At 50.6% G+C, this 8,326-nt stretch overlaps 1 long non-coding RNA gene across 1 annotated transcript; it reads right to left on the reverse strand.

Moving 5' to 3' along the window:
• Nucleotides 1-5,050: 5,050 nt before the first annotated feature.
• Nucleotides 5,051-7,816, reverse strand: LOC115400484 (uncharacterized). The gene is made up of 3 exons (XR_003932808.1): nt 7,629-7,816; nt 6,654-6,684; nt 5,051-5,104 (listed from the first exon to the last, which is right to left on the reverse strand). It is a non-coding gene; the product is annotated as an uncharacterized LOC115400484 (long non-coding RNA).
• Between the last annotated feature and the right edge of the window lie 510 nt (nt 7,817-8,326).

Raw genomic sequence — 8,326 nt, forward strand, 5'->3', positions numbered from 1 at the left:
TTAAAATAAAGTCTATTTAATGTGCTCAAAGTGGAAAGATTGAAACTAATGAAAAGTTGAAGGACGCTTTCATGTAATTCAGTCTCTGTGCTGGAAAATTCACAAAGAACAGAACCAGGCCGAGAGCTCCACCGCTCCAGAGCCTCGGTGTTTCTGAATCCCACGTAAGATAATCACTGTTGGAAATAAGTGATCAATAAAGTCATGTGATTACTTTATTAAAGAAGTAATCGGTACCCAATTGCTATTTCAAAGTAACTTGACTAACACTGGTTAAAAGTACCTGATTAGTTCACCTCCCTCTCTCTCTCTCTCTCTCTCTCTCTCTCTCTCCCTCTCTCTCTCTCTCTCACACACACACACACACACACACACGTCTGGCCGTGTGCAGAGAGCAGAGACGATAATTCCCTCTTGTCAGTTGAAATGGGCAGCATACTGTCTGTCTGTCTGTCAGGCCAAATCTGCAGGATTATGTTATTACAGCCGTAATACCCCAGTATAGTAGCTACACACACACACACACACACACACACACACACACACACACACACACACACACACACACACACTCACACACACACACACACACACTGATTTGTTGCTCCACAAAGTGTGTTGGAAACTGAATGAAGTGCAGAGCAGATGGAGGAAACACCGAGTCATGAAGTGATGCTGTGTGTGTGTGTGTGTGTGTGTGTGTGTGTGTGTGTGTGTGTGTGTGTGTGTGTGTGTGTGTGTGTGTGTGTGTGTGTGTGTGTGCGCCTCTCCCTTTTTGAATTTGAGGTACAGCAAAAACATTTGGTTTGCATGTCTTAAAGCATGAGAAGAATTGAATGGGATTGGATATTGTGTCAGGTAATCAGGATAAACTACATTAAAGATGAAGAAGAAGCGGTGGAGAGAGCCAGGACAGCAAACAGCCACCAGTTCTGAGAGAACTAACCTGCAGACTGTAATCTGGAACACTGACAGCTGGAAGACCGCAGGTCGTGGTGTTTTGATGAATTATTTCCCCAAATCAAGAATAGAAAATAACTCGAAAACATTCCACAGGAAATTTTACTTTGTGCCTGCCAGCTGCTGCCCGCTGCTGCGTGTGTGTGCGTGTGTGTGTGCGTGTGTAGAACTCCATCTGTATTGACTGTGAGCTCTGAGCTGAGATCAGCCATGACAGAGTCAGCAGGTGTGTGTGTGTGTTGCCATGGAGACCAGTCGCATTCAGCAGCAGCGGTCAAGATCAAGAGCATGACACACCAAGTCAAGACCGGTTCAGCTCAAGACTGAGACCCAGGCCAATAAAATGCAGTTGTTTTGCCATCTTCCTGAGTCGTAGAACATGAGCGCCGTGCTGTTCAGCTGCAGCTGCAGCATCAGCGTGAGCTTCTGTCGACCTCCAGGCTCAAAGACTCAGAGAACAGCAGGCCTCTGGGTGAACTCACCATACAGGCTGAGCAGAACTATGAGGCAAATGAGTATTTCAACCTCTCTATGCATGTTGTCCTACTCCAAGCAGTATCGGCCTGAAGGCTGCTGCCAGTGAAGCCTGTCAGGTGATGAGAAGGGGTGTGGTGAAAAAACAAGGCGTAAAATAACTGCCCACGAACTGAGGGAATCAAGTGTGAAGCCACTGGTGCCACTTGCCACCAGTTTTGCCATATTTCAGAGCTGCAACATCACTGGAGCGCCAAAAAGCACCAGGTGTGCAACACTCAGGGACATGGCCGAGGCGAGGAAGGCTGAAGAACCACCAGCACTGAACAACGTCAAGACCGGGCCAGAAATACCACAGGACTGAATTTTCTAAGGTTTTCTGGACTGATGAAATGAGAGAGTCTTGATGGCTGAGAGCTCCACTCCCTCTCAGACCTCAGCAGGGTGGCGGCGGGTCCTGGTCTGGGTCCTGGTCTGGGTCCTGGTCTGGGTCCTGGTCTGGGTCCTGGTCTGGGTCCTGGTCTGGGTCCTGGTCTGGGTCCTGGTCTGGGCTGGTATCATCAGAGAGGATGGAGTCCAGCTCAACTCCCAGTCCTGCTGCCAGCTTCTGGAAGACGCCTTCTTCAAGCAGGGGGACGGGAAGACGTCCGCATGGTTCAAGAAAAACATGATTTAATGCAGGACAAAGCTCCATCACACATCCCAGGCCTCCACTGCGAGGCCAGAAAAGGTCTGAAGAAGAACAAATAATGACACGGCCTCCTTGTTCAGCTGAGCTGAAGCCCATAGAGAAGCCGTGGCCGCTCATCAGATGTGAGCTCTACAGGGAGGGAAGCAGTCCGGCTCTCTGAGCAGGGTTAGTCTGGAGGCTGTGGCGGACGCTGAACAGATCCAGACACTGAAAGAATCCATGGATGGCAGGCTACTGAGTGTCCTCGCAAAGAAAGGTGGCTGTGTTGGTCACTGATTGGTTTTTTTAATGCCAGAAATGTATATTTGTAAATTCTGAGTTGTTATATTAGTTTCCCTGGTGAAAATAAATGAGTGAAATGTGTCTATATTTGTTTTTTGTTACGTTGCCAAATAATTCTGCACAGTAATCGTCACCTGCTCACACAGATATCCTCCTAAGATACTGAAACTAAAAGAGTCCCACTTCAGCTACCCAAAACATTCAGCTTCAGAATCTTGTGTGTTCATTAAGAACAGAGTTGTTGTTCAGTAACGAAATGAATCCTCAAAAATACAGCTTGCCTAATGATTCTGCACACCCTGTAAATGTTGACATCCAGTCTGTGTGGCAGCTGCATGACGCTGTTTCTACACTCTGAGGACTGACATGACCCCCCCCACTGCCCCCCCCCCCCCCCACCCCCACCATGACATGGATCTATGTCAATACGTATAGAAACGCTATCTACAGTTAGACATGACATTTGATTGGTGTCTTGTCTCATTATCACACAGTAGTGTTTGAATAATTTAGATTACTGTAGTGTTTCCTGTTTGTAATTTATTATATCAGGTTTTCATTAATTATGTATTCAGTTTTATAATCAACTAGAATTTGGCTCTCAGAGAGCGCAGACCTCCGCCACAGCTCCAATCAGTCACCAACAACCATAAGAACACCAGATATAATCACACAACATTGTGATCAGGGTGTGATCAGAGCCGAGCGCTGCAGCGTGCGGTGCCTCTCTCTGTCGCCCTCTCTCCCTGTGTGTGTGTGTGTGTGTGTGTGTGTTCATCTGAAAAGGAAAACCGAAAAGCAACATCATTTATGTTATTTTACTTCATTTTAATTTGAGAATGGACCGGATTCTCTTGTATTTTCCGTTCCCGACTTCCTGTGAGGTGCGATCTGCTCTGTCCAGCTTTACAACTGGCGGTACACGGCGCGCGGTTCGCGGAGAAAATAGAGAGGAGCGGAGCGCCGCGGTCCACGTGGTCCCGCACCTCCTGTATGAACCGTCAGATAGGTTAACAGTTCCGATCTGACAGTCGGTGCGCGGCGCTTTCCACTTCCGCGTCGGAAGCGGCACGTCCTGTGAACCAGGCGTTTGTCTCCCCTGTCGGCGGGCCTGCCCAACCATGTGAAAAACTCCCTATCAGACAATGATGAAGAATCCTTAAAAAATTCCTGGATCCAGACAGTGATCCGGATCATCACCAAAATTTAATGGATTCTAAGTTAGCCCAAGACCCACCTTTCCACAAAGTTTCATTGCAATCCGTCCATTACTTTTTCCATAATCTTGCTAACAAACCAACCAACCAACCGACATGATTACATAACCTCCTGGCGGAGGTAATAATCCAACATGTTACTGAAGTTCCATTAACATGGATCCAAATTCTTTGACACATTTAAACACGTTTTTTTTCTAAAGTAATGCAAAAGTTACTTTGCCTAGTAATTAGTTACTTTTAAAACATTGTAACTCACTTAGAAGAAGTAACTGGTAACTATAAGTAATTACTTTTTAAAAGTAACTTCCCCAACACTGAAGATAAATACACATGATGGAAGTGTGATAAAGTGTAGAACATATGGACACGATTTGAGTGTGAGAGACGTGGTATATATGTGTGTGTATATATATATGTTTATTTTATTGTCAATAAAAGGAAAACATCATTTCTACAAACTTGTGGTCACTTGTCATGTTCCACTGTTGTGTTTTTTGGCCCCTGAAGTGAAGTTTTATCATGAGACGTTATATTTCACTGAGAATCAACCGATCCGGTTCTCCTCACTGATCTCTTATAAACACTGCTTTAATTCTCTTATTTTATTTCTCTTTAACCATATTTTACGGTTCTGCGGTTCCATCCAGGGGTTTGTGTCCGAGTTCCACTTCCTGTTTGCTGCTGCCGCCCTCTTGTGGTCACCAGGGTGAACTGTTCTGAGGTGTTGGTCTGTTCAGCCTTCAGGAGAACTCACGGAGTGGAACCTCAGCCGCCGCCTCCTGTTGAGGCTGATCTGGGATCTGCTCGTCACCCTGCTCCGTTCTGCGGTTCTCTCGGCGTGTCGGAGGAACGTTGTCCTCACTCGGCGAGTTCGGACCAAATCTAGAAACTTGTGTTTGATGTGAGTTCAGAGGCAGAACATTCAGGACGGTGCGGTCAGAGAGCAGGGACGTTCTGCCACTGCTGAGTCTACGGTGCAGAACACGGAACCCAGAGAACACCGACACGGCGAGGTGTTTAGAACAGCATTTTAATAGAAGAACATTTACAACACATGAACCCCACACACTTCAGCAGCGCTTCACAGACGGTGACTTCACTTCACATCATCGCAGAACAGAAGGAACGCTGCAGATTCCCGTCCGTCGGAGAGCTGATCGGAATCGGAACGTCCTCATGGCTTTGACCACGGAAACAACACGCACGTCCGCTTGGACCTTTAAAAAACCCTCCTGCTCGCTGAAAAGGCAAACATCCACCCTGTCAAAATATACTGCGTTCAGAGATATGAATATAAATACATTCAGGGCCGCAGAGAGACTGTCCCAGAGTCCGTCCGTCCAGGCTGAGCGCTCACTCATCCGCAAGACGGCGAGGACGACGCTCACTCCGCCTCCCTCTGGCATCCTCCCACCCCTCCGCCCCCCTCCCCCGCCTCACTCCATCTTGGACATCTCAACTTGGTGGTGATGGTTTCCTGCAGGAGAGAGAGAGCGAGACGCCGCCATGAAGGAGCGTCTGAGACGAGCTCGGGATGTTTCCAGGCCCACGGTCCATCAGCCTGATCCACATCTACGGGTGAACGGATTCCCCTGCGCTCACGCGGATCTTCAACGGGCCTGGCACGGCTCTCAGCTCAGTTTGAGGACGACTCTCAACACATCCCAGAATAACTTCGCTCAGATTCAGAACTAGTTCATTCTTCTAGAGGTTTAAAGGGCAACTCCGGTTTTTTGACACCTGGACCTTATTTCTAGGTGTGTGCATGCTCATATACTCACTCAGACAAACATGGTGCAGCTCGGAGTCCTTCAGAATTTATTTAGATCCAAACGATGTAGCCGCACTAGCGGGGGTCACGGCAATGGAGTGTTAGCACTGCACATAATCTCTGCAAAATCGCTCATTTCGGCTGTATTTCTTCATCCATCGCCGGTGTTATCATAAAGTCAGCTCGTCTACCGTCTTCAGGTGGGTCAGCTGAAGAGCTGACAGTTTTCGCTAACTTAGCCACAATTAGCTCGGATGGGAACGTTGCGGCGCTCCTCTCCCCAGCAGAAAGGCACTTTGAGTCGGCCTCGGCTGTCACGGTGCCCCGGCGTCTGACTTCCAGGGGCCGAGTTGGAAAATGGCCCTCAGCTGCTCCACGGAGGCTCCGGACACCGGCGAAGACGCACGGCTCACGCGCGGCCGCTGGATGTCCCTCCTCGCCGGGAGGATGCGTATCTCCGCTCCCCGGCGGATGCGCGCTCCGGGCCGGCCGCGGGACGCGCGACGGCCCGCCGCACCGAGGCCGGACCTCTCTCCTCGCCGGGAGGAAGCGTATCTCTGCTCCCCGGCGGATGCACACTCCACGCCGGGGAGCGGAGATTCGCATCCTCCCGGCGAGGAGAGACATCCAGCAGCTCTCTCCTCGCCGGGAGAATCCAGATCTCCGCCGCCCGGCGGACGCGCGCTCCAAGCCAGGCCGCGGGACACCGCGGGACACCGCCGGAGGCCCCCCTTCCGACCGAAAGGCAACCCAGCGCCGATGGAGGAAAAATACAGCCGAAATGAGCGACTTTGCAGAGATTATGTCCCGCGCTAACGCTCCATTGCTGTGGCACCCCCCGCTAGTGCGGCTACATCGTTTGGATCTAAATAACTTCTGAAGGACTCCGAGCTGCACGATGTTTGTCTGAGTGAGTATATGAGCATGCACACACCTAGAAATAAGGTCCAGGTGTCAAAAAACCGGAGTTGCCCTTTAAGATGTACCGGAGAACAATTTCTGATCCATCAGAGACCGCCTGAACAGATCAGTCTGATCCATCAGAGACCATCAGACACGGTGTGATCATTAACACACCTGCACGTCACTAAACAGCAGTCCTCCGTCACCATGACAGCACAAGAGGGTGTGGCGTAACCATGGCAACGGAGGAGCTCTGCTGCTCCCTGCTGGCCAGACAGAGCTCTGTGTGTGTGTGTGTGTGTGTGTGTGTGTGTGTGTGTGTGTGTGTGTGTGGAGATCGTTGTAAACGTACCTCGTCAGAGTCCAGCAGAGGGGGCAGGGCGCTGTGAGGAAAACAAACACACCTTGAGAAGGGATGACCTCTGACTTGCTGCTCCGGTGAGGGTCAGAGGAGTCAGGGTTAGAGGTCAGGGGTCAGGTTGGGGTCAGGTTAGTGAGTCAGAGAGCTCGTCTGAGGGCCGGGGGCAGATTCTGTGGCATCCAGGAGGAGGTCAAGCTGTGTTAGGGGCGTTGCCGGTTACAAAGTTTTCTGCACGTGACGTCAGAGATTAGTGATCTCCCTCTAAGGCAGTTGCTCTATATGACCACTAGAGGGCTCTGTCTCCAGTGAAATACAGTAATCCTATTAAAACAGTCACTCCAGTCGTTCTCAGACTAAAACCTTGATCCTATCGTCAGCCTGGGGCTCCGGCTGCATGTCCAGTTCCACCGGTTCCGCTGTGAAGCTGCTGATTCGTTCACGACGGGTTCTGTCACATTTCTGCGGTTCGTTGTCTGTAAAATCCTTCATGCGAGCAGCAGCTACCGTCAGTTTCCATGAAGGGAACCGTGGGGTCTGCTTAAAGCTGAGGTCTTTATATGGAAGTCTTTCGAGTGTGTGTGTGCTGTGTGTTTGACTGTAGGTGAGGTGTGTTGTGTATTTAGTGAAGACGGTTTCGGGGCGGGGCCTTCCAAACCGTTCCAGTGAGGCTTATGTGTCGTCGGTTTGGATCTGGGTATTAACCAAACCGCTCGGGGGCGGGGGTCCAGCTGGGGGTCCAGCTGGGGGTCCAGCCACGAGATCAGGGGTGTAGGACGTGGTCTTTGTATTCTGTAGGAGTCACTGTGGCAATTCAAGACCATGGGGTAGAGGTCAGGGTCAGAGGTCAGGGTCAGAAAGGAGAGAGTCAGGTCTCTTTCCACATTCTACCATTTCTGGTTTGTGCAGGAGAGAGCGGGTCAGGCGCAAGAGGTCAGGGGGTCAGAGGTCAGTGTTAGGGTCACTCACACATCAGCCATCGAAGTCGGGATGTTTTCTTCAACCCACTTCAGGTCTTCATCCTGGAAAAACAAGTCATGACACAGCAGATGAAGATCTGAACCTGACCCAGGTCCCGGACCCTGACCCAGGTCCCGGATCAGACCCAGGTCCTGGATCAGACCCAGGTCCCGGACCCTGACCCAGGTCCCGGATCAGACCCAGGTCCCGGACCGGGCGCTCGCTCACCACTTTGCTGCTCTTGGCCGAGCCGTTGGCTTTCGCTCTTCATGCCCCTCATCTTCATCCCGCCTAAAAAAACAAACACGCCAAGTTAAACTCACGGAGGAGGTCAAAGGTCAGACGTTCAGCCTGGAGAAGCAACGCGGGAAGGCTCCTCTGACCTCAACTGGTCCAGGGTTAAAGGTTCAGAGTTTCATCTGCAGCAATCAAAGTTTACTGGGGGGGGGGGGGGTCTCACCAAAAGCCTCGTTCATCATCGGCTCCTTCTCCTCCTCGTCACTTTCTTCATCTACCAGAGGACTGAAAGCGTACCTACACACACACACACACACACACACACACACACACACACACACACACACACACACAGTATTACTTCATGATTACAAAAGACTCCCGCCAGACCCGTCCCGCAGACCCCGCCCACACTCTGGTTATTGGCCGAGGGTCGCCATAGAAACATGATGACCAGCAGGATGATGGAG

This window comes from Salarias fasciatus, chromosome 14, assembly GCF_902148845.1.
Source record: "Salarias fasciatus chromosome 14, fSalaFa1.1, whole genome shotgun sequence".
In the NCBI taxonomy this organism is placed as follows: domain Eukaryota; kingdom Metazoa; phylum Chordata; class Actinopteri; order Blenniiformes; family Blenniidae; genus Salarias; species Salarias fasciatus.